The sequence below is a fragment of the Gorilla gorilla genome, chromosome 2, assembly GCF_029281585.2.
Source record: "Gorilla gorilla gorilla isolate KB3781 chromosome 2, NHGRI_mGorGor1-v2.1_pri, whole genome shotgun sequence".
Classification (NCBI taxonomy): Eukaryota; Metazoa; Chordata; class Mammalia; order Primates; family Hominidae; genus Gorilla; species Gorilla gorilla.
The window spans coordinates 133,347,073-133,374,089 of record NC_086017.1 but is presented as its reverse complement, the minus strand read 5'-3'; the positions used below and the strand labels follow the sequence as shown (position 1 = coordinate 133,374,089).

The following is a 27,017-nucleotide window of genomic DNA, read 5'->3' as shown; positions in this document are numbered from 1 at the left end:
TCTCTGTACTTCCAAACTTTCCTGACCTCACATCCTCAACCTCTTGCACAGAACACTTCCTCCTCTTCCTTGCCTTACCTTACTAGCATTCTCCCTCTTTGTGCTTGTTGTCTCATATGGCACTGCCCTTGGATCTGAGTAAGGGGATCTGCCTTGTACCCCTGGATTGAGAGGCCCCCTGCCTTAGGCTCCTTACTTAAGAGGGTCTCATTCTAGCCTTCCTCCGGTTGTGCCCATGCTCACAAGGTGAGGAGTCCGCAGGGCCAAAAGATTGGATTCATCTGGACCCCACACTCTTCATTCCTAAATCACCCACTAGGAATGCAGAGCCCCAAAATTTCCTGCCCTAACAGCTCTGAGTCTACTTCCAGGGCTTGATCAGGTCTCTTTCTTGCATCCCTCCTCCTGAGGGTGGACTGTGCCAAAGTCTGCATCAAGAATAGCCAATAGATGACCATCTGTAGGTATGAGGCTTGGACCTGGGTGCTGAAGCATCCACACACGCTTGAGGCCTGTGGTGCAGAGCTGAGCTGAGCGTGAGAGGACAGATTTGAAAGATCTAGCTGGCAAGGCGTAGTGGCTCACTCCTATAATCCCAACACTTTGGGAGGCCAAAGTGAGAAGATCACTTGAGGCCAGGAGTTTGAGACCAGCCTAGGCAACATAGTGAGACCTCCGTCTACACACACACACACACACACACACACACACAGAGACAGACACACACACACACACACACAAATTACCTGAAGGATTGCTCGCGTCCAAGCATTTGAGGCTGCAGTGAGTCATGATAGAGCAACTGCACTCCAGCCTGGGTGACAGAGCAAGACCCTGTTAAGAAAGAAAGAGAGAAAGAAAGAGTGAAGAAAGATCTAGTTTGTGCTTAGTAGGAATTTTAAAAGAGAATGGAGGAGAGTCAGTGTTCACAAGGATAAATAAGAAATACATTCCAAGAAACAGCCAGATCTTAAAAGCAGCTAGAGAGAACAGCCAAATCATCTACAAAGGAAAGACAATTAGACTGACAGCCCATTTCTTTGTTTGGCAGAATAATGTCCTCCCCACACCCTGCAAAGATGTTTACACCTTAATCCCCTAAATTTATGAATATGTTACCTTACATGGCAAAAGGGACTCTGCAGAAGTAATTAAGGTTACCCTTCAGATGGGAAGATTAGCCAGGATTATCCAGGTGGGCCCAATCTAATCACTAAAGTATTTAAAAGTAGAGAATGCTTACTAGCTGGGTCAAAGAGATGGCAGCATGGGAAGAATTTGATCCTGAGATGTAGGAGGCTATGTGCAAGGATCAGAAAGGAGCTTCTAAGAGTAAAGGGTAGCTCCCAGTTGACAACCAGTGAGGAAACATACCTCAGTCCTTTAACTGCATGGAACTGAATTCTTCCAACATCTGCATGAGCAAGGAAACAAACTCAAGAGCCCTCAGAAAGGAATAAAGCCAGCTGACCAACACCTTGATTTTAGCCCAGTGAGATCCATTCCTGACTTTTGACCTACAGAACTTTGAAACAATAAATTTGTGCTCTTTTAATCCAGTAAAGTCATGATAATTTGTGACAGCCATAAAAAAATGAATACACTTTTCAATAGCAACAATGAAAGTCTGAAGACGTTAGTATATTTCCAAAGGGCTGACAGAAGTTAACTGTTAGCCTAGAATTCTACAATTAGCTGAACTTATATTCAGTACCACCTACTTGGGAGGCTGAGGCAGGAGGAACACTTGAGCCCAGGAGGTGGAGCCTGCAGTGAGCCGAAATCACACCACTGCACTTCAGCCTGGGCGACAAATTGAGGCCCTGTCTCCAAAAGATAAAATAAAATAAAATAAAATCAGACAAAATAGATGTTAAGTTGAAAAGGATTATTAGCAAAACCTGGCAGAATTATAGGCAAAGGGGACAAATCCACTATCATAATGATTTAACAGCTCTCTCAGTAACTTGTAGATGACCCAGTAAAAAAAAAAAAAATAGTGAGAATATAGAATTGAGTTACACAATTTTTATTTGATTTATATGTATAGAATTCCCCACTCAACAATGAGAGAATATATAGTCCTCTTAAATAGACACTGAACAGTTATGTATATTGACCATATTCCAAATTTAACGATTTTCTTTTTATTTATTTACTTTTTGCCAAAGACCCTAGATAAGAAATCACTAAATTCAACAGTTTTAAAGATATTCTCAGTTGGTCTACGTTCTCTGGCCATCATCCATTATGCAATTAACATATAATTCAATTTTTAAAATAGCTTAAAATAAATCTGTTTGGAAATTAGATATAACCTTCAAAATAATATCCTATGGGTTGTGAAAACATAACAAAATAGAAAATATTTAGAACCGAATGATAATGAAAATATTACTACCACAGCTTGTGACATAAAGCTAAAATAGTGCTTAAATTCTTTCTAAGCTTAAGGGTTATATTAAGAAAAATAAAGGAATAAATCAATGAGCTAGGCAGACATCTAACTTAAGGTAAGAAAAGAAAATCAGAACAAACTTGAAGAAAGAAAATATAAACAGAAAATAATGAAATAGAAACAATATCCAATGCAGAGAACAATAAAATGAATAGCTGTTTTTTGGTAAAGATTAAAGAAACAGACAAACCCTTGGTAAGACTGATCAAGAAAATATAAGAAAAGGTACAAATAGAAATTGTTAATAATAGAAGAATGTAACCAAGACACACTAGAGATCTAAAAGTAGTAACTAGAAACAGTTTTGTGCTAATTCAAAATTTGGACAAAATGTAGACTTTCTTAGAAAAATATAATTTACCAAAATTGATTGAAGAACTAGAAATCCTGAATTTTCTAATATCTGTTAAATAAATTGAATTGGTATTTAAAAATTTACCTACCAAGCAAACAGGTAAATACAACAGGCTAAGATGATTTTGACTTTATTAGTGAAGTCTACAACATATTCAAAGAACAGAGTATTCCAATCTTAAATAAAATCTTCTAGAGAACAGAAATAGAGGGAACACTCCCCGACAAATTTTTTAGGGCAAGTATAACCTTGATACCAAAAAATAGAAAACAGTATAAGATAAAAAATTATAGATGAATTAAATTATGTAAGTAGATGTACAAATTCTAAAGAAAATATTAACAATTATAATTTGGCTCTGTGTAAATAAGTAAATCATAGTCAACTTGGGTTTACCTCAGAAATGCAAGGATAATTTAACTTTCAAAAATCAATTAGTGTAACTCACCATATAAATATATTAAAGGTTGTGCTCATCTCAATATTTAGAGAAAAATCACCTGCTAGACAATTCATTAAAGGATAGCTACCAAAAACAAGTATTTCATGATTAAACATTAGAATGATTCCCTATGAAATAATGAATGAGACAATAAATGCTTCCTATTACTTTCTATTACTACTCATCAACAATCAATTAGAGGTCCTGTCCAACATAATAAGAAAGAAAAGACGGACGGGCGTGGTGGCTCACACTCGTAATCCCAGCACTTTGGGAGGCCGAGGCCGGCGGATCACGAGGTCAGGAGATCGAGACCATCCTGGCTAACACGGTGAAACCTCTTCTCTACTAAAAATACAAAAAAATTAGCCTGGGGTTGTGGCGGGCGGCTGTAGTCTGAGGTAGGAGAATGGTGTGAACCCGGGAGGCGGAGCTTGCAGTGAGCCGGGATCGCGCCACTGCACTGAAGCCTGGACACCTCCGTCTCAAAAAAAAAGAAAAAGAAAGAGAGAGTGAGAAAGGAAGGAAGGAGGGAGGGAGGAAAGGAAGGAAGGAAGAAAGGAAGAAAGGGAGAAAGGAAGGACAAGTAAAAATGGAGAAATAAAAATGTCATTGATCATAGAGAAGATGATTGTTTATAGAAAATTCAAGCCAGGCATGGTGGCTCATGCCTTTGGGAGCCAGCACAATCCCAGCACTTTGGGAGGCCGAGGTGGGCGGATCACCAGAAGCCAGGAGTTCGAGACCAGTCTTGGCCAACATGGTGAAACCCTATCTCTACTGAAAATACAAAAATTAGCTGGGCATGGTGGTGTGTGCCTGTTAAATCCCAGCTACTTGGGAGGCTGAGACATGAGATTCACTTGACCCCAGGAGGTGGAGGTTGCAGTGAGCCGAGATCACACCACTGCATTCCAGCCTGGGCGACAGAGACTCTTTCTGAAAAAAAGAAAAAAAGAAAATTCAAGAAAATCTAGATACAAATTATTAGAATTAATAAAAGCATGCATCAAGGTTCTAAATATAAGTTATACGTAAATCAATTGCATTCCTATACCTGTGAAACAGTAAGTGTAATAACTTACACTTTAAGTTTGGCCTAAAGCTGCCTCATACATAGCAAACTGCAACCTAATTTAATAGTATATTCTTGGTTCTTGGTTGGTTTTTTTTTTTTTTTTGAGACAGAGTTTCACTCTTGTTGCCCAGGCTGGAGTGCAATGGTGTGATCTCGGCTCACTGCAACCTCTACCTCCCAGGTTCAAGCAGTTCTTCTGCCTCATCCTCCCAAGTAGCTGGGATTACAGGGATGCACCACCACACCCGGCTAATTTTGTATTTTTAGTACAGATGGGGTTTCACCATGTTGGTCAGGCTGGTCTTAAACTCCTGACCTCAGGTGATCTGCCCACCTCGGCCTCCCAAAGTGCTGGGATTACAGGCATGAGCTACTGCACCTGGCTAAGCATCTATTCTTTTAACAAGTAGCTGAGTCTCAGACAATCACAGGCCGCCAACTCATTATAACATTCATGTAAGGCAAATGCCCCATCATATCATGCCCAGAAAAGGTAAATGCTGAGCTATAACCAATCAGGTTGTTTCTGTATGTCACTCTTTTCCTTTCTATAAATACTGCCTGCCCACATTGCTGGGTAGAGCTCTTGGAACCTCTCCTGGTTCTGAGTGCTGCCTGATTCATGAATCATTCTTTGGTCAAGCAAACTCTGTTAAATTTGTGTATATATAAGAACATACATATGTGTATATATATTATATATATCATATATATCACATATACATATCTCATATATAGATACTATATATCATATGTGTATATATATCATATAGATGTGTATATATACACACATATATGATGTATATATCTATATTTATGTATATATTCAAGATACATGTGTTGCTCAAGTTTACATATAATGTATCAATTATATAAATATGTATAAATATTCTGCAATATTTATTAAATACCTTTTCACACTGCAGGTTGCGTGGTATCAATATTTTTAGGGTACATTAAAAAATTTCCAGCAAATATTTGCAATTAGAAGCTAAGTACCACTTAAAAGTTAGAATTTATGTGACCAAGAATACAACTGAATCCTTATTCACTTTTTCTTTGTCTTTTTTTTTTTTTTTTTTTGAGATGGAGTCTCGCTCTGTCACCAGGCTGGAGTGCAGTGGTACGATCTCAGCTCACTGCAACCTCTGACTCGTGGGTTCAAGCAATTCTCCTGCCTCAGCCTCCTGAGTAGCTGGGACTACAGCCATGCGCTACCACACCCAGCTAATTTCTGTATTTTTAGTAGAGACAAGGTTTCACCATGTTGGCCAAGATGGTCTTGATCTCTTGACCTTGTGAACCGCTCACCTCGGCCTTCCAAAGTGCTGGGATTCAAGATGGTCTTGATCTCTTGACCTTGTGAACCGCTCACCTCGGCCTTCCAAAGTGCTGGGATTACAGACGTGAGCCACCAAGCCCGGCCCACTTTTTCATACTAAAGTTGAAACTGCTATTTGGTGTTTGTATTTAAAAAGTTGTTTTTTGTTGTTTTTTATTTTTTTATTTTTGTAGAAGATGGGGTCTCACCATGTTGTTGCCCAGGCTGATCTTGAACTCCTGGCCTCAAGTGATCCTCCTGCCTCAGCCTCCCATAGTGCTGGGATTACAGGTGTGAGTCACCAAGCCTGGCCTGGTACTTGTGTTTTTGCTTACTGGTTTTTTTTTTTTTTTTTTGAGGTGGAGTCTTGCTCTGTTGCCCAGGCTGGAGTGTAGTGGCATGATCTCGGCTCACTGCAACCTCCGCCTCCCAGGTTCAAGGGATTCTCATGCCTCAGCTTCCTGAGTAGCTGGGATTACAGGCACCCACTACCATGCCCAGCTAAATTTTTAATTTTTAGTAGAGATGGGGTTTCACCATGCTGGCCAGGCTGGTCTCAAACTCCTGGCCTCAAGAGATCCATCTGCCTTGGCCTCCCAAAGTGCTGGGATTGCAGACGTGAGCCACCGTGCCCGGTTTGCTCACTGGTTCTGTTTATTTTCTGAGTATCATATGACTCTATGCATACATTTCTTAATATGGAGCTGTGTGTGTGTGTGTGTGTGTGTGTGTGTGTGTGTGTGTGTGAATGACTGAGGTAAAATTGCAGATCACTTGGAATTTAGTGCACCAATCTCAATAAATGGTCTTGGACAACTGGTTAAGGAAATGGAAGAGAATAGGTTTGGATCTTGTCCTAGGTGATGTTTCCCTAGAAGCAGAACCTGAGATGGGAATTCATGTTTAATTATTTTTAGGGGGAGTACTCTCAGGAATATGGGAATAATGGAGACAGCACAGGGCAGGGGAAAAAGTTAGCAACAATATATTAATAGTCTCAGCTGAAGACTAGCTTTAGTCTAATTCTAAGGGGAAATTCTAGAGCACAAATTCTCTTTTTTTTTTTTTTTTTTTTTTTTTTGAGATGGAGTCTCACGCTGTTGCCCAGGCTGGAGTGCAGTGGCACGATTTCGGCTCACTGCAACCTCTGCCTCCTGGGTTCAAGTGATTCTCCTGCCTCAGCCTCCCGAGTAGATAGGACTACAGGTGTGCTCCACCACGCCTGGCTAATTTTTGTATTTTTAGTAGAGACGGGGTTTTACCATGTTAGCCAGGCTGGTCTCGAACTCCTGACCTCAATGATCTGCCCGCCTCGGCCTCCCAAAGTGCTGGCGTGAGCCACCTCGCATGGTGGGCCTACAAATTATATAATTAGAAGTAGCCCTCTGCAGCAGGGGCTGGCCGTTTGAACCCTGCTACAGTTTTTGGCCTAGGTCTGCCCTCTCTGGGGAGTGGAACCCTTCTAGCAAGGTGGCTCCTGTTAGACCTAGGGCAATTCTTTAGAGAAGTGGGGCAGTAGAGTTACAAGCCCCTCTCACAGTACGTAGGGGAATGGGTCACTAGTCTGATGAAGGAGATGTGAGGAAGAGTTACCAGCTGTCCCCATTTGCTTGACTTCCCAGATTTTAGCACTAAAATTCCCATGTCATGGGAAACCCTCCCAGGACACAAAAAATCCTGTTTTTCTGTGATGGGTATGGAGGTTGGGATGAAAAGTGCAAAACTCCTATGACAGCCAAAAAAATAGGGGCTGAAAGCAATACTCCTTTTTAGTGTTTAATGGATATAGCATAGATTATTCACCTTATGTAGTCACTGTTATTATTTTCCTGCCCACTGATGTTGGCAACCATGATGTACAGTTCACAGTAATTATAATCCATTGTTGCATCACTCTATGAAACTATGTAAAGTTACATTTCCTGATTCAGAAAGTGTTCCCTTTGCTGGGTGTGGTGGCTAATGCCTGTAATCCCAAGACTTTGGGAGTCCAAGGCAAACAAGTGGATCACTTGAGGCCAGGAGTTTGAGACCAGCCTGGCCAACATAGCAAAACCCCATCCCTACTAAAAATACAAAAAAATTAGCCAGGTGTGGTGGTGCACACCTGTAGTTCCAGCTACTCGGGCGGCTGAGTCAGGAGAATCACTTGAATCTGGGAGGTGGAGGCTGCAGTAAGCTGAGATAATGCCACTGCACTCCAGCCTGGGTGACAGAGCAAGACTCCATATCAAAAAAAAAAAAAAAAAAAAAAAAAGTGTTCCCTCTAGTTCTTAGGTAATTTGACTTGAAAACTGAAGTTTCAAATTGTCACCTTGATGTCTATTAAGATTTTCACAAAATCACAGAAACACAAAACAAAGGGTATCATGTCTTGGCCAAATACAAACTAGGCTTGGCTCATTTATCTGCTTTTGATGTAAATGATAATTTTGACGAATTCTATTCAGTCTCTTAACTTCTCACCAAATAAAATGAAAGGATCTCATCTGCTAAACAATGCTAAAAGAGAGCTGTGATTTGCTTACCTGAGATATGGAGGCTTTGATAATGAAAGTTTTTGGTCATTTCAATTTCCTCGAAATGTACAGAAGCACTTAATGAAATTTTTGACTTTATAGAAATGGAAGGAGATAGCTTCCTTAAACATGTGTCTATAAGGTGGCTATCACTGAAGCTGGCCACAGAAAAGATGTTAAAATGTTGGCTTGCCATAAAATATCTGAGTGTGGAACAAAACAGCATGGTCTGCTTCAATTTGTAAATACACCGAAGATGAGAATGGAGAGAAGGTTTATAATAAAACAGAAATAAACCTGCTGGTTCTCTGAAACTGTCTGATAATCCTCGAAGAGGCCATAAGGAGACTACAAGGATAAACTCACTGACTTGAGTTGTTCAATGTTATGTGTAGGTTGCGATAAAAACTCCAACAAAGAAAAATAGGCCAACTTTCTGGAAATAAGATTGTTTCAGAACTTTTTTAAAAAGTCTCCAGAAAAAGGCAAATTAAACAGAACTTTCTGGATTTCTTTACTACAGCTGTAAACTTACTTGAAATCTAACGTCAATTTTATAAGCTCAATTTTTTTGTTGTTGTTTTGCTGAAGAGTTAGAAGTACATAAACCATTTTCTCTGGGGAAATGAGGTTTAACTGAGGATGACATCCAATGTGCTTCAGAGTGTTTAAAAATGATAGTCATTTCACATATGGAAAGCCTACATGGTTAATTTATAGATGCAAAGGACATGATTGATAGACAAACAGCAGGTTTACCTGAATATACAAAGTGGATGGACCTTTCGGAGAGCTGGAAACGAATTCCTACAAGTTTAAAAATGTGCTGTGCTAGTAAATAAAATCCTAAGTATTTTGTGCTCCAACAATTTTGTTTACAGAATATTTAGCTTTATGTTATTACTTTGAGAACAGAAGCAGTGTAATGTAGGCAGAGGAGCAAAGCTGCAAGTCAAAATTAGTTTTATGTTTGACTGTATTCAGTTTTACTATCACACAAAAGAAAAGAAAAATGTCCTAAAGATCCCAAGTAGTTCAGAAAAGTACTAATGGAAAAGGAAACAGAAAGAATAAAAATATCTCAAGCTATCATGGGACAGAAAGAAATATGTCATTATTTTTTATTTAATATAGGTAATATCTATTTCATTAGTTCTATTGTATACATTCTTTAAAAAATTCTTACACTTATTTATCTCAAGAATATAGGATGATATAGCCTACAAAATTCAAATATGCAATAGAGCTAAATTGCTATACCAGAGGAAAGAAAGAAACCTTATGAAATTGTTGCATTTTTCTCATACATATTATTTGCTTAATTAGTCTATTTATTACTACTAGTTGCTTTTTTTTTTTTTTTTTTGAGACAACATCTTGCTCTGCCACCCACGCTGAAGTGCAGTGGTGTGCTCAAACTCCTGGTCTCAAGTGATCCTCCCACCTCAGTCTCCTGAATAGCTGGGACTACAGGCGCGACTCACCATGCCCGACTAATTTTTTTGTGTGTTGAGATGGGGGTCTTGCTATGTTGCCCAGGCTGGTCTGGAACTCCTGGGTTCAAGTGATCCTCCTGCCTCAGCCTCCCAAAGTGCTGGGATTACAGGCATGAGCCACTGTTCCCAGCCTGCTATTTTATTTAATTGCATTTATGCAACAGAAAAGAAATACAACAGAATGCATAATTCTAAGTAAATATCTATTTTTCATGTTTTTATGTTCAAGTAATTTATATGTTAGATTGGCAAAAATTTAAAAAGCCAGACATTTCTAACTGTTAGCAAGTGAAGAGTATCTTATATACCGTTTCTAGAGTACAAATTGGTACAATCACTTTATGAAATAATCCAGCAATGTCTAGTGTATTAGTTTTCTATTGTATAATAAATTACCATAAACATAGTATCTTAAGACACATTTATTATCTCACAGTTTCTGTAGACCAGGAGTCTAGGCACAGTTTATCTGTTTTCTTTGCTCAGGGTCTCACAAAACTGTTATCAAGGTTTAAGTCAGGCTGTCTTCTCATCTGGAGGCGACCTCTCAGGTTGTTGGCAGAATTCATTTCCTTGTGGTTGTGTGACTGAGGGCCCTGGCTTCTTACTGGTTGTCGGCAGCAGGCTGCGCTCAAGTTCTAGAAGCCGTCTGCAGTTCCCTGCCATTTAGTTTTCTCCATAGGCAGTTCGCAACATGACAGCTTGCTTCTTCAAGGCCAGCAAATCTCTAGCTCCAGTCTGGAAAGACAGTCTTATATATTGAAACGGAATCATGGGAGTGACATTCTATCACCTTTGCCATATTCTGTTGGCTAGAAGTAAGTCAAAGGTCCCACCTACACTCAAGGGGTGGAGATTATATAGGCAACACCAGGGACCAGAGATTATGGGGGCTATCTTAGATTTCTGCCTGATACATATAGTAAGGTTAAAGATGCAATGTCCTAGGATCTAGCAGTTTCCCTATACACAGTAGAGATGTACAAGAATGTTCACAGCAGCATTGTTTATGATAGTAAAAAATACTGTTCTATACATTCAAATTTCTCAAAATATAAAATGATATTGTCAGAGAGACAGTAGCTTATAAAACACCATGTACGGTATGATAACATTTTTGTAAAAGTAACATACATAGGAATTCAACTTCCAGCAATGGCCTACTGTTGTTTTCAATCAACCTTTCCACTACAGAGAACAACTGAACAAAATATAAAAACGTTAATGTACTGAAGAGCTACCAAGGAAGTGAGAATTTGTGAGTGCAAGATCTGGAAGAAAAAGGAAGCCACCAGAGGTGAGCCTGATATTTGCCATTATTTTTCCAAAGCTAAGGTGATTGCTGACTCTGAAAGCAGTGGCTGAAACAGGGAGCAGAGCTTATGGCTGTCTCATGGGGCTTAGAAGGCCCACCAAAGAGAAGAGGCCCTAGTAAATACCCCAGACTTTTGGATGGGACCATCAAGGACTAGCTAGGAATAAGGGTGAACCGGAAATAAATTAGCTTTCCCAAAGACTGAAGACCGGCTCTGAATAATCAGTCTTAGTTCCTTATTGGAATAAGGTGATCTGTCTTCAGTCTAGCTGTGGTCAGGCAAACTTGCCCTTAAGTCTCTCCTGTTGAATACACCTTCCCTTTCCCCAGCCCCCTTGCTCAAACTCAACTCTGATCTTAGTAAACACAACATCAGCGGGAGAATGCTGATGCAGCAGAGAGAAGTCCAGGACAAATGAACATTGCATAACCTAGGATTCAGGTAGAGTGGTCCTCTCTCCTCTCCTCTTCCCTGGGGCATTTATAAATGTATTAATCTACCTCATCTCTTTCACCTTGCTTCTTGGCATGTGTTTTAAATCTGTCTACTATTCCGTGACCCCTGCTAGGCTGGCTTCAGTTTTTCTTCTTTTGAAGCCACTACTCCATTTGCTCCCCCAAAGAATTCCATCAAATTTAACATTAACAATCATTTGCTCCAAGTTTTCGTTTGAGAGCACTTGAGAGTAAAACGAGTATGTGTTTCATGTAGTTTCATTATTATTATTATTATTGTTATTATTATTATTATTTTTGAGGCAGGGTCTCACTCCGGTTGCCCAGGCTGGAGTGTAGTGGCGCGATCTCGGCTCACTGCAGTCTCACCGTCAACCCCGGGCTCAGGTGATTCTCCCACCTCAGCCTCCCGAGTAGCTGGGACTTCAGGCGCCCGTCACCACCCCCGGCTAATATTTGTATTTTTAGTAGAGACGGGGTTTCGCCATGTTGCCCAGGCTAGTCTCAAACTCCTGGCCTCAAGTGATCCACCCGCCTCGGCCTCCCAAGGTGCTGGGATTACTGGTGTGAGCCACCGCGCCCGGCCCTTAATTATTTTTGATACTACTCATATGTTATCAAGCAAAGGGGATGGGAGATAACTAAAAAAGGAATGTCCAGAAGCTTCCTGCATTCATGCTGCATGTGAGCCCTTTAGACACGAGGCGCTGACCTACTAATTTTGTAATACTCCCTCAGCCTTCAATCATTCCATCATTCATTCCATCAACGCGTATTAGGTACTTAGAAGCTATACAGAGGTGAGCATCGATCCGCCCTGGAAGAGCTTAGCAAAGACAGGTTTGTACATATAACTTTCTCCAACCTTTGCCATGGTCTGCAAACCTCCTTCTTAGCGAGACCCCCTCCCCGACCCCCGACTCTTCACAGGCTGGGCGCTAACCGTTAGGAATGTCCGGCGAGAGAGCGTTACAAGACTACGTCTCCCGGCAGCCTCTGCGGCAAGCGCCGGAGGGGCGCGCGTAGGCGCTCGGGCCGGCCCCCGCACGCAGGCGCACTGCGAACGCCGGCTGAGCTGAGTCTCGCTGCTCGGTGCGAGGCGGCGGGGAGCGAGGCCTGGTGAGCACCGCCGAGGCGCGGGCCAGCTCTTCGAGGTTGTGCGCGGGAGCGGCACGGCGGGCGGGCGAGCGAGGGGCTCACTTCAGCGGTGGCACCGGGATCGGTTGCCTTGAGTCTGGTGAGTGCTGGGGCCTTGCGGCCCCGGCCCCTCCCCCTCCCCCTCCCGCCGGCAGATCCGGGCAGTCCCGGAGGGACTCAAGAGAGGCCCTGGGGCGAGGGCGGGCGCCGGCAGGGCCTAGAGCCGGGGTTCCTGGGCCGGACGCTCGCGCCGCGTCCGTGCGTCACGGGCCCGGCTGTCCTAACGGCCGCACGGCCGGCGGAGGAGAGGGTGGGGGTGGGGAGCCCTGGTGTGATCGCCATCGGGAACGCCGGTCGAGGCGAGGCGGAGCGGGGCGGCGTGGCGCGGCGGCGGGGCTGTAAGCGGCGCCGGGGACTGCGGGGCGCCGAGGCAGCGGGCGGAGAGGAGGCGATCGCGGAGCCTGCGCCGCGGCCGGGCGGCGGGCGGGAGGCGGGGGTGGGCCGCGCAGAGCGCTGTGACAGAAGCAGGAAGGAGCAGGGGTGGCGTGTAAAAATTCTAACCCTGGCGAGAAGGGACGGTCTTGGGAATTCACAAGTTACAGACCGGGTCGGAGCCGGCGGCCCGGAGGGAGGTGGGGGAAGAGGGGGGTGGGGACGGCCGGCTGCAGTTTACCGATGTCATAACAACATGGGCCTGGAGCGGCTGATCGGGGGTGTGGTAATTATAGGAATGACAGAACTTGGTCTGCACGCCGCGTGTGCGATGCGAGGGAAGCAGCGAGGTATCGGATTAAGCTCAAAACGGGAGGAGAAAACTGAAGGATGACTGGAGTCGAGGAAGTCGTCATGAAGTAATGTTTTAGGATTGGGTCGTGTTCCACTTTTAAATGAAAGCGTTCAAAATATTTGATTTTTAAGGTTTCAACTCAGAACAAACGATTGCCGAATTTTTGTTTGTATTTTAAAGAGATGGGGTCTCGCTATATTGCCCAGGCTGTACTCCGACTCCTGATCTCAAACTGTCCTCTTGCCTCAGCCTCCCGAGTAGCTGGGACTAGTCTTGAGCAACCACACCCAGCGCTGCAGAGTATTTTTTTTTTTTCTGAAACGTACTGTCAAGTAATATTAACTTGAATTTCACCCTTTTTTCTTAAATAAACGGTTGCTTAAAAATCTCTATTAGTAGATGAAGTGATTTCCCCCCTTCTGTTTTTTTTTTTTTTCTTAAGAGATGGAGTCTTGCTTTGTTTCCCGGGCTGATCTGGAACTCCTGGCCTCAAGGCATCCTCCCTAATAGCTGGAACTACAGGCGGATGCCACCAGCAAGGCTCATTCTCGACATTGTTTTTGTCTTAACTAGCTTTTGTATTTGTAATATTTTGAAAGCAGTACACAAGTTATTTTTCCCTCCTTTTTAAAGATGAAAGAGATGAAAATTTAATTTTTCAAAGCAAAGTAAGAATGAGTTCTGTTGTATTTTTACTGAAATATTCTTGGAAGACACTTTTATGGATAGATGAGACGTAAGAGAAAGTAAAGGAATTAACATTTATTGAGTTCTTTTTTCAGGTATTGTGTTAAATGCTTTACATATATTAAAAACATTTGAATCTGAAGTATCTGTTAATTTTTCTATTTTACAGATGAAAGCATTGACAATCAAATGTTAAGTAACTTACCTAAGGTCTTCCAGTTCTTGTTGAGAACAACCTTAGAACCCAAAGTTACTGCCATTTAAATTATTTCTCTCCTTTCATACTTTTTCGTTGTTTTCTTTATTTAATCGGTTCAATCAGCGAATACTTATAGAGTGATCTTCTAGACTTGGGGGGATATAGTCGCGATCAAAACTCACTGTCCCTGTTCTCATGGAATTTATAGTGTAGCAGGGAAAGCTAATACTACAAATATTGACTGCATAACATTTTATCAGTTATTATAGTTGAGTAGCAACTGTAAAGCACTCTACTAAATAGTAAAGGCAGTTCAGATGGAAGCAGACAACATAAGCCTTGAGGAGTTTACAGTCCTGTAGGGCAACAAAACATACATTTATGAAAACCTAGAATAAACTAAATTAGAAAGGTATCACCTGAAATCACTATACTTGCATTATGGTATTTTTTATTTTATTTATTTATTTTTTTGGATACTTGCTCTGTTGCCCAGGCTGGGCAGTGACGCGATCTCGGCTTACTGCAGCCTCTGCCTCCCTGGTTCAAGCAGTTCTCCTGCCTGAGACTGCCTGAGTAGCTGGGACTACAGGGGCATGCAGCCACACTCGGCTAATTTTTTGTATTTTAGTAGAGACGGGGGTTTCACCGTCTTGCCCAGGCTGGTCTCGAACTCCTGAGCTCACGCAATCCGCCCTCCTCGGCCTCCCGAAGTTCTAGGATTACAGGCATGAGCCACCATGCCCAGCCGCATTATGTTACTTTATAAGGTGGTTCTCGTAGAAGTTTCTTCACAGAACTATGATTTAATACACATCTTATCTAGAGCTGATACTTACCAAAAGGGGCCATTAAAAACATCTTTTCTTCATTAATATCTAATGAAGAAATTTCTAATTTATGTATTGGTTCCTATAAAATACAGACCTTAGAGACAAATTCTTCCTAAGACCCCAGTATTAAGCTTTTTTTTTTTTAAACTAATGATTGGTTTTATTAGATTATTTTTGTTTTGTAAGCCATCCTGTTTCTCTATACTTTTGACTGTCAGGAGGCTCAGAGCTGTGTTCAATTTTTATAATTTTCTTTAGTCTCAACTATGTTAAGAATTATTTTATACGTAACCTGGAATTGCTGTCAGTTGTTTCCTGCATTATTTTCTTTATTCTCTGTTGCTCTCGATGGTCCTTTTCCCTTTTCCCTTTACATTTGAGAATAGGATTATATCTTATTCTTTGCATCTTCAGTGTTTTAGCACAGTGTTCGTTGAATTAATGATAAAATAGAGTTTTAATGATTTATGATGTCTGTGCTTTTAAGTCTACCAGATTGTTTTTAGATGTATGAATACTGTGTATAAAATCAATTAAGACCTTTGATTGGTCTTGCAAGTAAAGATGACTGACCTAGTGATAAAGATAACTCCTTGTTTTGTTTTAAGGTATCTTTGTACTTTGCATGGTGTTATGAATTTAGCCATAATAGGGAAGAAAACATTGGAAATGGTAAACAGTTAAATTAGCTGATTTGGGCTGATTTCTGTCTTTTGCTGCAGTAAGCAGGAGGAGATGGCCTGAGGCCAACTGAGGGCCAGATAGGGCCTGCATTAGAAAATTTTGAGGTTGTACATTGGAAGAGTAGGGATGAAGACTGTGGGAATGTACGTTTCTTTCTTTCTTTCTTTCTTTTTTTTAAAGATGTTACAGACCTACAAAACAACATGAAAAAATGGTTCTCTCCAAGTGTTGTAGACTAATTGGGACGGTTCTTGAAAGCAGGCAGTAATCCAGAATGTGGATAATGGAGATAATCTCCTTCATATTAACAAGAATAATGCTGCCCTTCATATACAAAGATAAGTCCGCTTACTCATCATGATTGTTTTTCCAGCGTGAGGAGGGATATCTGCTGAGTCCATGAGTGCCTATATACTCTGTGAGCAACAAGGCAGGTTGGGGTCAGAATAGGCAGCTTGGGGTCAGCTAGGGAACAGAAAGACCCGCTGAAAGTACTCTGACATCTATTGATGGGTCAGGTTCTGCATCAGGTGCTTTCACTTACTTGTTCTTGCAACACCATTTTGAGGAGGTGATTACGTGTGCAAGGTGATTGGGTAACTTGCCTTACTTCACAAAGTAGTGGAGTTGGGATTCAAATAGGGCTGTTTGTACTGTGTTCACATTGATTGTTAAAGATTGGTTTTAGCCGTTCAGTCTCTTTGGCAGAACAAACTAGATGTAGTTTAACACCATGAAATAATACTGAAGATCTAATATAACCGTCGTGAGATTGTTCAAGTTCCTTGTTTTATCAACATTAAAAAAATAAAATTTTGAAATTAGAATACCTGAAAAGCAGCTGTTCCCTGTCCCAGCCTCTGCACTTGAAAAGCTACCATTTTCTTTCTTCTAGCTGTTTCCTCTTGTGTTTCTTTCATATTTATAAATACAGTGACTTGCTTTTATTGCTATTTCATGATATATCAATTATGGATATTATTGGCTTTCTTCTAAGCAAGATGTTCCTTAGTGTTTCACATATATATTCACCTCACCTGCCATTTGCACACACTGTCTCTACCATCCTCCAAATATAGTTATCACAGGTGTGTCTACTAAACCAATATTTAGTGTTTACAATATTGTAACTCTATAAATGTTCACAGCTGACCCATGTAGAGTACTGTGATATCATTTCTTCTCTTAATAAATTTTTGTTTTTCTACAAGTTAGTATTTTTTGTTGTTGTTTGCTTCATTTCCTGAGACAGCTAACCTGGAACCTCTTAATGCAATTAGGACTGGTTACTTTCTAGGCCTATTTCATAGTTGTTATCCAGGGACTTCTCTTTTCATCATCCTTAAACTTCTTTGCCCTCTTTTGTACTGGTTCACCTGTTTACTGTTTCCTGTATTTTCTTTCTTGGTTTACTTATTTCCTTGGAGTACATTTTTTAGTAGCTTTCTGAGAAAGGATACATGGAAAACAAAAACTTCCTGATATCTTACATGACTGAAAAAAATCTTTATTCTTCCTTCGCATTTGATCAATAATTTGTCTGGGTATAAAATTCCGAGTTGAAAGTAACTTCTACTTCAAGTTTGCAAGTCATAGTTCTATTGTTTTCTTTCTTCCAGGGTTACTCTTGAAATCCAGAGCCAATGTGATTCTTTCTTTGTATGTGATCTTCCTTTACCCCAGTCTCTAGAAGCTTTTAGGATATTTTTAACCCTCAAAATTCCATGATGATGTGTCTAGGTATGGGTATTTTTTTGTTTAAGGGCATTCCATGGACCTTTATAAGCTGGGAGTTCATGTCCTTTAGTTCTCGGAAGTTTTTATTATTATTTGGATGTTAGGCAAAAAGAATTTTAGAATGAATTGTGCTTCTCAGGTCCTTTAAATTTTTATCTTAAATTTCTGAACCCTACTTCTGTTACCTCTTCGTATAACACTGTGGTTGGTACATTCCTTGATTATATATGAAACATTGTAAAATATGTAGTGGAGCTGTGTATGTTTAGGTATTGTGTTATAGACCTTGCAAAGGTCTTTTTCTTTTTTATTCAACATTGATTTGGGGATCTTTCTGTTTTGTTGTAACTATGTATAGTTGTGTCTAATGTAGAATTCTGTAATGCAGATCTACCACATTTTACTTTTCATTCCCTAGGAATTGACCCCTGAGTTGCCTTTCTGCTATTTCAAATATCCTGTGTTATATATACTCTTACTTGTACATTATTACGGACCTGTATAGAAGTTCTCTAGGATATATACCCAAGATTGTGATTCCTTGGGCATAGAGTGGGAGAATTAGTTTATGTGCCTACTTGAGTGCTTGAGAGTTCTTTTTTGCTCACATCTTTGCCTTTACTTGGTTTTATCTAACTTTCTTTTTTTTTTGTTTGATAGTCTTGCTCAGTTGCCCAAGTGAGTGCAGTGGCATGATCTTGGCTCACTGCAACCTCTGCCTCCTGGGCTCAAGCCATTGTCCTGACTCAGCCTCACGAGTAGCTGGGATTACAGGGGCCCGCCACTACGCCTGGCTAATTTTTGTATTTTTAGTAGAGACGGGGTTTCACCATGTTGGCCAGGCTGGTCTTGAACTCCTGACTTCAAGTGATCCACCCTCCTCGGCTTCCCAAAGTGCTGGGATTACAGGCGTGAGCTACTGCGTCCAGCCTCTCATTCTTATTTTATAGTATATTTGCGTTGTTTCATAGATGCTGTATTCTTTCTGGGGATATTAATGATAGTTTTAAAAATTTTGTTACCATTGTTGTCTTTTCTTTATTGAGGCTTTCCCCAGATGTCTCGTAGTCTTGTGGCTGTCCATTCATATTTAAGAATGAAGTGCCAAAAACTGAATTGGAAGCTCTATTAAGTGTGGCTTGTTGAAGGGTGGAGAGAGTAGCTGGTGGCCATTTTTTTTGTGGTGGGTGGAGGGCATATACTCATAGGTTTGTTTCTCTTGGGCTAGTCAGTTTCCCTGAGAGTCTCCAGTCTCTTGCCAGGAGAATGTATGTCTGGCTGCCATGTTTTGAGAACTCATTTTAGAAAAGGAGCTTGGGTTTTTACTGTTGTGCTCATGTAATTCTGTTATCAATAAGGCACCTCACCCCCACCCTCACCTGCATTGGAGCACCCATTTGAAGGGATTACTGAAGGATGGTTGTCTGGTTGTGAAGAGTGTAGGAGGAAATCTGGGCATGTGATGGCTGTTTTGTAGACTTTCAACAAACCTTCTGATTTTGAGCCCAAGTCCTCACTACCTTAAGGAGGGATAGTACCTGGATGATCTGTCTGAAGCCTCCTGTTTGTGGGTAGGTAGTGTGAATCAGCTTGTTTCTTATTGACTTCTTCGTTTGCAGGTTAGGCTTCAGAGTTTTCCACTTTGCTAGTGACATATAATTTGTCTATTTTATGGCTTCTTTTAGGTTTTGACACCATCTCTGATTCTTTTCCTTAACTATTCTCTTTATGCCGTGGTTCTGGTTCATTTATTTGAAAAAAAAATTTCTTTATAATTTTAGTATTCTACCATGTCCACCATTTTATTTCTTTACATAAACTCTTTGTTTTCTCATCTGTTCATTTTTTCACAGCATTTGAATGACCACTGTGTGCCTATTGAAGATTAAAATTGAATTTCTGGCTTTGAGTTAATATGATATGGGAAGAAAAGTGCATTCTATATGTGCTAATTCCTAATTTGAAATTTGAAGACCCTCATAAGTGTTCTTAAAACAGGTATATTACAGTGGTTATTAAATTCATTAATGGATATGAATTGAATGAAGGCAAGTTTTTGCAATTAAAAATTTTTTTACTACTGAGGGAACGAACCCTTTATGTCATCTTCTGGAAAGATTTGTCTTTTTTTTTTTAAACCCCCCAAAAAAATCATTCAACTTTTGATAAGAGATAATTTTTCTCCTTCATAAAGACCATAAAGATCAGAACTTCTGATGAAATAACAGCATACTCAGTTGAAAAAATAGTAGTGAAAAGTATAGAAATTCAGTGTTTTAGGTAGGTTGATAAGCTTTATCATAGTAAACATATGCTTTCAGCTCTACTTTTTGAAAGTTTTTTCTTGTATAATTAGTATATTGCTTATCACAGAAAATTTGGAAGATAAAATAATATTTCCATATTCAAATTTTATATGCTGATTTCTTTTCTTTTTTCTTTTTTTTTTTGAGATGGAGTCTTGCTCTGTCGCCCAGGCTGGAGTGCAATGGCGCAATCTCAGCTCACTGCAACCTCTGCCTTCTGGGTTCAAGTGATTCTCCTGCCTCAACCTCCCGAGTATCTGGGATTGCAAGCGCCCGCCACCACGCCTGGCTAATTTTTGTATTTTTAATAGAAATGGGGTTTCCCCGTGTTGGCCAGGCTGGTCTCGAACTCCTGACCTCTGGTGATCCGCCCGTCTTGGCCTCCCAAAGTGCTGGGATTACAGGTGTGAACCACTGCGCCCAGCTATATTCTGATTTCTTAAGTTACGAAATATTTTTCGAAAGTATAGAGAATAGTGTAGGTTGGGTTTTTGTTCCCAGCATTCAGATTTTTCATGTTAGTGTTCTGTTTTCTCAATATATTGTGAACATTTCCTTTAACCAAGCCCTCATATTGGAACTTTTAGGTTTTTTACAATTTTTCACTAGAATAATCACACTGCAGTGAACAGTCTTACACATACTACTAGTTTTGTTTCCTTTATGTACATTCCAAAAGTGGAATTATTGAATTCAGGGTTTGAGTTCTCCAGATCCTTGACAGATATTTTCCTTTAAGTGTTTTGATATTGAGAATGTCTTTGGAGAACTTCCCAGCTTGGGAACCTATAGATACTGGGAGTTGGGGCTCAGAATTTGGGGCAAAGGTTATGATAAACCTCTCAAAGGAAAACATTTGAAACTGGGCTGTGAAAGAAAATATGTATTGCCATTGGATTATTGGTTAGAGCTATAAGATGAGGCCAGAGATGAACACCTGTGAATCATATGTCTGCCACATTGACTTCTCACAGGAAAAGCTTTATTGAAGGGTTTTTCAAACTTTGCTTTCATTGAACACTGAAATGCTGTTAATAAAAATAGAGCTACTCCTTAATTATCTTATAGGAAAAGAATGGGTAGGATATTTCAAATTTTAATTTTCTTTTCTAATTTCTATTAAAATATTTTAAACGGACCTACTATCGTTTGACTAGAAGCTGTTAACATCAATAATTTATATTTTCAAGTGAACTGAACACTTTATACTTATACTCCACTTATTTAAATTCATAACTTTTTTGTAGTCATACTTTCTTGTAGTTTTGGTTTTTAATAGTAAATGCATATCATATACTTTCTAATAAAATTATGCCTGATTTATATGGTAGAATTAAGTATATTAGCATTTCAAGTTGTTCCACAAGAGTATTATGGATTTTAAATATTCAGAACATTTAGAATGTGTTTGAGATTTACTGATTAGGTGGGCTGACCCAGTGCACTGAATATATAACATCTTGAATATAATAAAAATATAAAAAGATCTACACTCATTGTTTTGGGTTTAGAGTGGTGGAGAATGGTATTGAATGAATCCAGACAAAAGGATCTTGCAGGACCAAGACGTTTAGACTTGTTCTAAGAAGTGGTTAAAAACATTGTAGTTCCTTATCCATTGAAGTGATACAGTGAAAAGGGTATTGAGATTAATCTGAGGGCTGTGTAGGATGAATTGAGGAGCAAAGAGTCTGAGGTTAAGAATGCTGGTTTAGAGCTGTTGTAATTATCTAGGTGTCAGTTGACACAGACTTGAGCCAGGCTGGTGGCAGTGGGAATAGATCGGATCAGATAAAATCAAAGACTTTGGATAGAATAAGCAAAATTTGATAATTGAGTAAGTAGACATGAAGGAAAAAGTGGGGGGATCTCTCTTTGAAAGAGTGTGTTTCTATTTCACCACCAGTATTGCATCTTGTTTTTAAGTTTATTGCTTCTTTGGCTTTATTTCTTTAGAAAACAAGAGGAAATTTAGGTATAATGGCTTTAATTTTGAAGGCTTCTGATTCCTGAGAGGGTACTTTGAAAAGTAACTTACAATTTTTAATTAGTAGCCTAGGTGATAACACCTAAAAATATTTGCTTAGGATAAACTAATTTTCTCATACAATTACTTTGTTATTTCTCTTATTACAGACATAGAGATTTATTTCCTTTCTTTCCTATCAAAGCTATCTTCAGTCCAACTTCAGCCTTCATTTTCAACTGTATTTTACATTGTTTTAAAATAAAACTTTTGCTCTACTATAGTGATTTTCAACTGCAGATGCATATCAGAATTTGCTTGGATTTTTTTTTTTTGAGGCATGCAGTGGTACAATCCTGGCTTACTGCAACTTCTGCCTCCCGGGTTCAAGCCATACTTGTGCCTCATCCTCCCAAGTAGCTGGACTCACAGGTGCATGCCACTATGCTGGCTAATTTTTGTATTTTTAGTAGAGGTGGGGTTTCACCATGTTGGCCAGGCTGGTCTCGAACTCCTGACCTCAAGTGATCCGCCTGCCCCTTGGCCTCCCAAAGTGATGGGATTACTGGTGTGAGCCACTGTGCCTGGCCCACTTGGGGATCTTAAAAGGAAGAAAAACCCAGAGGTGTCTGTCTGCTTCAGACACATTAATTAGACTCTTTAGAGGGACATTTGAGGCTTATGTTTAAAAAAAAAAAAGAGTCTCTCCCAACAGAACAAATGTAATCCCCTCTCCATCCTAAGAGGGGGCAACCAATCTCATTTATGGATACTGATGAGATATTTATGTTTTAAAAAATCTCTCTCTCTCTCACCCAAAGTCTAAATACATCCATTGAAGTAATAGAGTGAAAGGAGTGAAACTTAAAAATCTCACCAGTATCCATAAATGAGGTTGGTTGTCCCCTCTTGGGGTGGGGAGTCTAAATACACACATACATGTGTGTGCGCAAACACACGCACGCACACACACACACATACAGACAGACTGTTTCTTAGAGCAGTTTTGGGTTCATAGCAAAATTGAATGGAAAGTACAGGGTTTCTGTCAACCCCTTGCCCCCACATGAATATAGATTCTCCCACCATCAGCATTGCACAAGCTCCAGAATGGCTCATTTGTTACAAGTAATGCTGTAGACTGAATGTTTATGTCCCCTTACGATTCATGTGTTGAACCCAATCTCCAGTATGGTGGTGTTTGAAGATGAGGCCTTTGGGTGATGAAAATGGAGCCCTCATGAATGGAATTAGTGCCCTTGCACGAGATCACAGAGAGCTCCTTAGCCCCTTCTGCTATGTGAATACACAGTGAAAAAAATGGTCATCTGTGAACCAGGAGGTGGGTCCTCACCAGATACTGAATCAGCCAGGGTCTTGATTTGGACTTTCCAGCCTCCAGAACTGTGAGAAATAAATTTCTGTTGTTTGTAAGACACCCAGTTGATGGTGTTTTGTTACAGCAGCCTGATCAAGCTAAAACAATTGATGAACCAACATTGGCACATCATCCTCACCCTAAGTCCATGGTTTACATTATGGTTCATTCTTAGTGTTGTACATTCTTTGGGTTTTGACAAATGTGTAATAGCATGCATTAACTACTATTGTATCATACAGAATAGTTTTCGTGCCCTAGAATTCTTCTGTGTTCCACCTATTCATCCTGCCTTCCCCCAAAACACCCAGCAGCCACTGGGTTTTTTGTTTGTTTGTTTGTTTCTGGTTTTACCTCTTCCAGAATGTCATATAATTGGAATCATACCCGTGTTTTTTTTCAAACAGCTCTCAGTGTGACAAATATAACAAATAGAATTGGAAAGGGGTAATATACACAATCACCAAGTGTGTTTATCCAAAGAAACAGGATCATTTGGTATTAGGAAGTCTATTAATATAATTCACCATATTTAATAGTTCAAAAGAGAGAAAATAATGACCATTTCAGTAACTCCCAAGTATAAACTATACAAGGGCCAGACAGTGGGAAGTATGCTTTTACATGTTCTTCACCTTATGAGGTATCATTATGTCCATTGTACAGATGAGGAAACAGGCTCACAGAAGTCTACTGTCTTCTGTATGTCATTGGTCTGCAAAGCAAATTTGAACATGGGACTTCTGGAAGGCTAGGCTTCATTTATTCAACTTGCTGCCTATGACACTTTAATAAAAAAGCAGGTGAATATTTAATTTTTGCGTAACATTTCTTTTAGATTTTTTAAAAAGTTTGGAATCATTTCAAACTACAAAAACGTTTTAAGAAGTGCACGAGACTTCCTATATGCCTTCATTGACATTTCTCAATTGTTTATCTTTTGCCTTATTTATCATTTATTTTCTTTATATATATACATATATATACACACACATACACATATATATATATATGTATGCATGCTTCCAACGCTGGTTTTAATTGCTTACCCTTACAACTCCACATTGAATACAGACCTCTAAGTTACTTCCTTAAGTCTAATTTTAGGTTTTTGGTTTTGTTGGAGTTTACTGTTGGCTTTTTTCTTTTTTTGACCTGAAACTGAAACTTAACGAATCTTTTTTTTTGTTTTGAGATGGGATTTTGCTCAGTGGTGCGATCTTGGCTCACTGCAGCCTTGACCTCCCAGGCTCAAGTGATGCTCGCATCTCAGCCTCCCAAATAGCTGGGACCACAGGTCCTGCCACCATGCCTGTCTAATTTTTTTGTATTTTTTGTGGAGACAGGGTCGCTACAAAACTCGGCTCAAGTGATCCTCCCACCTTTGCCTCCCAAAGTGCTGGGAATACAGACGTGAGCTACCGCGTCCCACTCAGATTTTGAATTTGGGACATCATTGCAACACCGCTATTATTGTGCCATATTGTGATATTTCATAGCTAAAATGCTGCCTGCTTCAGGAAACCAACACTCTTCTTTATATCATTTTTCATCACCTTTAAATATGATTCCCTTGGAATTATTCACAAGTTCTCATCCATATTACACCCACCTTTTAGTCTGATAAAGTTTCTGCCAGATTTCCACTGAGTAGACATATTAATCTGCTCAGGCTACCATAACAAAATACTGCAGACTGGGTGGCTTAAGCAGAAATTTATTTTCTCACAGTTCTGAAGGCTAGAATTCAAGATCAAGGTGCCAGCAGAGTTGATTTCTGGGCACTCTTTTGCTTGCAGACAGCTGCATTCTTGTCTTATGTAGCCTTTCTCTGTATCTCTCAGAGAAGTCTCTAGTGTCTCATTCTCTTATAACGACACCAGTCTTATCAGGGTGGGACCCTCATGACCTCATTTAACTCTGCCTCCTAAAAGGCACTATAACGAAATACAAGTCACACTGGTGGTTGGGGTGTCAACATAAGAGTTTTGAGGGGACGGCACAGTTCAGTCTCTATCAGTAGATCACTGGGTGTATAATGAGACCTGTGTTCATATCCTAGCTCTATCTTGTATTTAGTGTGTAACCCCGGCCAAGTCACTCTGTGAGCCTTCTGATTCCTTACCTGTAAAAGGTGAGAATGATATTTTTTGCCATAAAGGTTTGTTAAGAGATCCAAATAAAATAGAAGGTGTGGTAGCATGTTATAAATTAGTGATTCTCAACCCAGGTTTGCATCAAAATCATGTTCATATAAGTAATTATTTATGCAGCTTTTAGCATAATAAGGAGCTCTGCTGACCCACTGCCCAGTAAACTTAGGGTAAAGTATTTCAAAAACAACCATGGAAAGCCTCTGGAAATGGTCCTAGGATATATGCAGTAAATGAATGAGAGAAGCAAAAACTGACAGAAACAGAGAATTCAGTAATAAGAGTTGGAGGCTTTAGTACCCCACTTTCAGTAGAGGACAGAACAACTTGGTGGAAGGTCAAGAAGGAATCAGTACAATAAACCCACTAGACCTAACGGACATGTATAGACCACACTACCAGCCAGCAGCAGTCAAAAATATGTATTTTCAAATAGAAATATGTATATCCTGGAAATACGTGTTTTCCAGGATAGCAAGTGTTATGTGTGCATTTTGCTGGGCTACAAAACAAGCTAGATAAATTTAAAAGGATTAAATTAATACAAATCCTGTTCTTTGATCACAGTGGAAAGAAATTAGATCAGTAACAGGAGGAAATTTGAGAAACTCACAAATAATGTGTAAGTTAAAGAACATACTCCTAAATAACTGATGGGTCCATGAAGAAATCAAAAAGGAAATCAGAAAACACTTTGGGATAAATGAAAATGAAGACATCATGTAGGAATACTTAGGGATACAGCTAAAGCAGTGCTTAAAGGGAAACTTAGTTGTGAATGCCTTTGTTAAAGAAGAAAGGATGCTGGGCGTGGTGGCTTACACCTGTAATCCCAGCACTTCAGGAGGCGGAGGTGGGTGGATCACTTGAGGTCAGGAGTTGGAGACCAGCCTGGCCAACATGGTGAAACCTCGTCTCTACTAAAAATACAAAAATTAGCTGGGTGTGATGGTAGTCGCCTGTTACCCTAGCTACTTGGAAGGCTGAGGCAGGAGAATCACTTGAACCTGGGAGGCAGAGATTGCAGTGAGCCGAGATCATGCCACTGCCCTTCAGCCTGGGCAATAGAGTGAGACTCTGTCTCAAAAAAAAAAAAAAAAAAGAAAGAAAAGAAGAAAGATCTCAAATCAGTAACCTAACTTTCCACTTTAAGTGACTGAGGTAAGAAGAGCAGAATAAACCTAAAGCAAGCAGAAGGAAGCAAATAAAGAGTAGAGTGAAAATTAATGACATAGAGAATAGGAAAACAATAGAGAGCATTAAAGATGAATAAAATTGACAAACTTTTAGCTAGATTGAGAAAAACTCAACATTTTTCAGATTTCCTGGGCACAGTGGCATATGCTTGTAATCCCAGCACTTTGAGAGGCCAAGACAGGAGGATCACTTGAGCCCAGGAGTTCGAGACCAGTTGCCCACATGGTGAGACCGTATCTCTATCCCTCTAGCCCCCCCGCCCAATACATAATAATAATCTGGGCATGCACCTGTAGTCCCAGATACTTGGGAGGCTGAGGTGGGAGGATTGCTTGAGGTGGGAGGATTGGTTGAGCTGGGAGGTTGATGCTACAGTGAGCCATGATTGTGCCACTGTACTCTCCAGCCCGGGCAACACAGAGAGAGAGTATCTGGGGGAAAAAAAAATTAGAAATGAAAGAGGGGACGTTACTAGTGACCTTGTAAAAATTAGTAAGGTTATAAAGAAATACT

The 27,017-nt window shown here is 40.2% G+C and overlaps 2 protein-coding genes across 8 annotated transcripts in view; one reads left to right on the top strand and one right to left on the bottom strand.

Moving 5' to 3' along the window:
* Positions 1–12,370, bottom strand: part of DTX3L (deltex E3 ubiquitin ligase 3L) — a 60,416-nt gene extending 48,046 nt beyond the window's left edge. For both annotated transcript variants that reach the window (XM_055383800.2, XM_055383799.2), the window contains exons 1-2: positions 12,306–12,370; positions 747–834 (exon numbers count right to left, since the gene is read on the bottom strand). The gene's annotated coding sequence lies outside the window, so the exon portion shown is untranslated. The remainder of the gene's footprint in view (positions 1–746; positions 835–12,305) is intronic.
* Positions 12,371–12,462: 92 nt separating this feature from the next.
* KPNA1 (karyopherin subunit alpha 1) overlaps positions 12,463–27,017 on the top strand; it is an 89,741-nt gene continuing 75,186 nt past the window's right edge. The window contains exon 1 of one of the 6 annotated variants that reach the window (XM_055383801.2): positions 12,463–12,559. The gene's annotated coding sequence lies outside the window, so the exon portion shown is untranslated. Of the gene's footprint in view, positions 12,678–12,961; positions 12,976–13,404; positions 13,429–19,378; positions 19,503–26,612; positions 26,730–27,017 lie in introns of those variants that run through there. The other 5 variants (XM_004036173.5, XM_019023573.3, XM_019023574.4 and 2 more) reach the window with 5 other exon arrangements.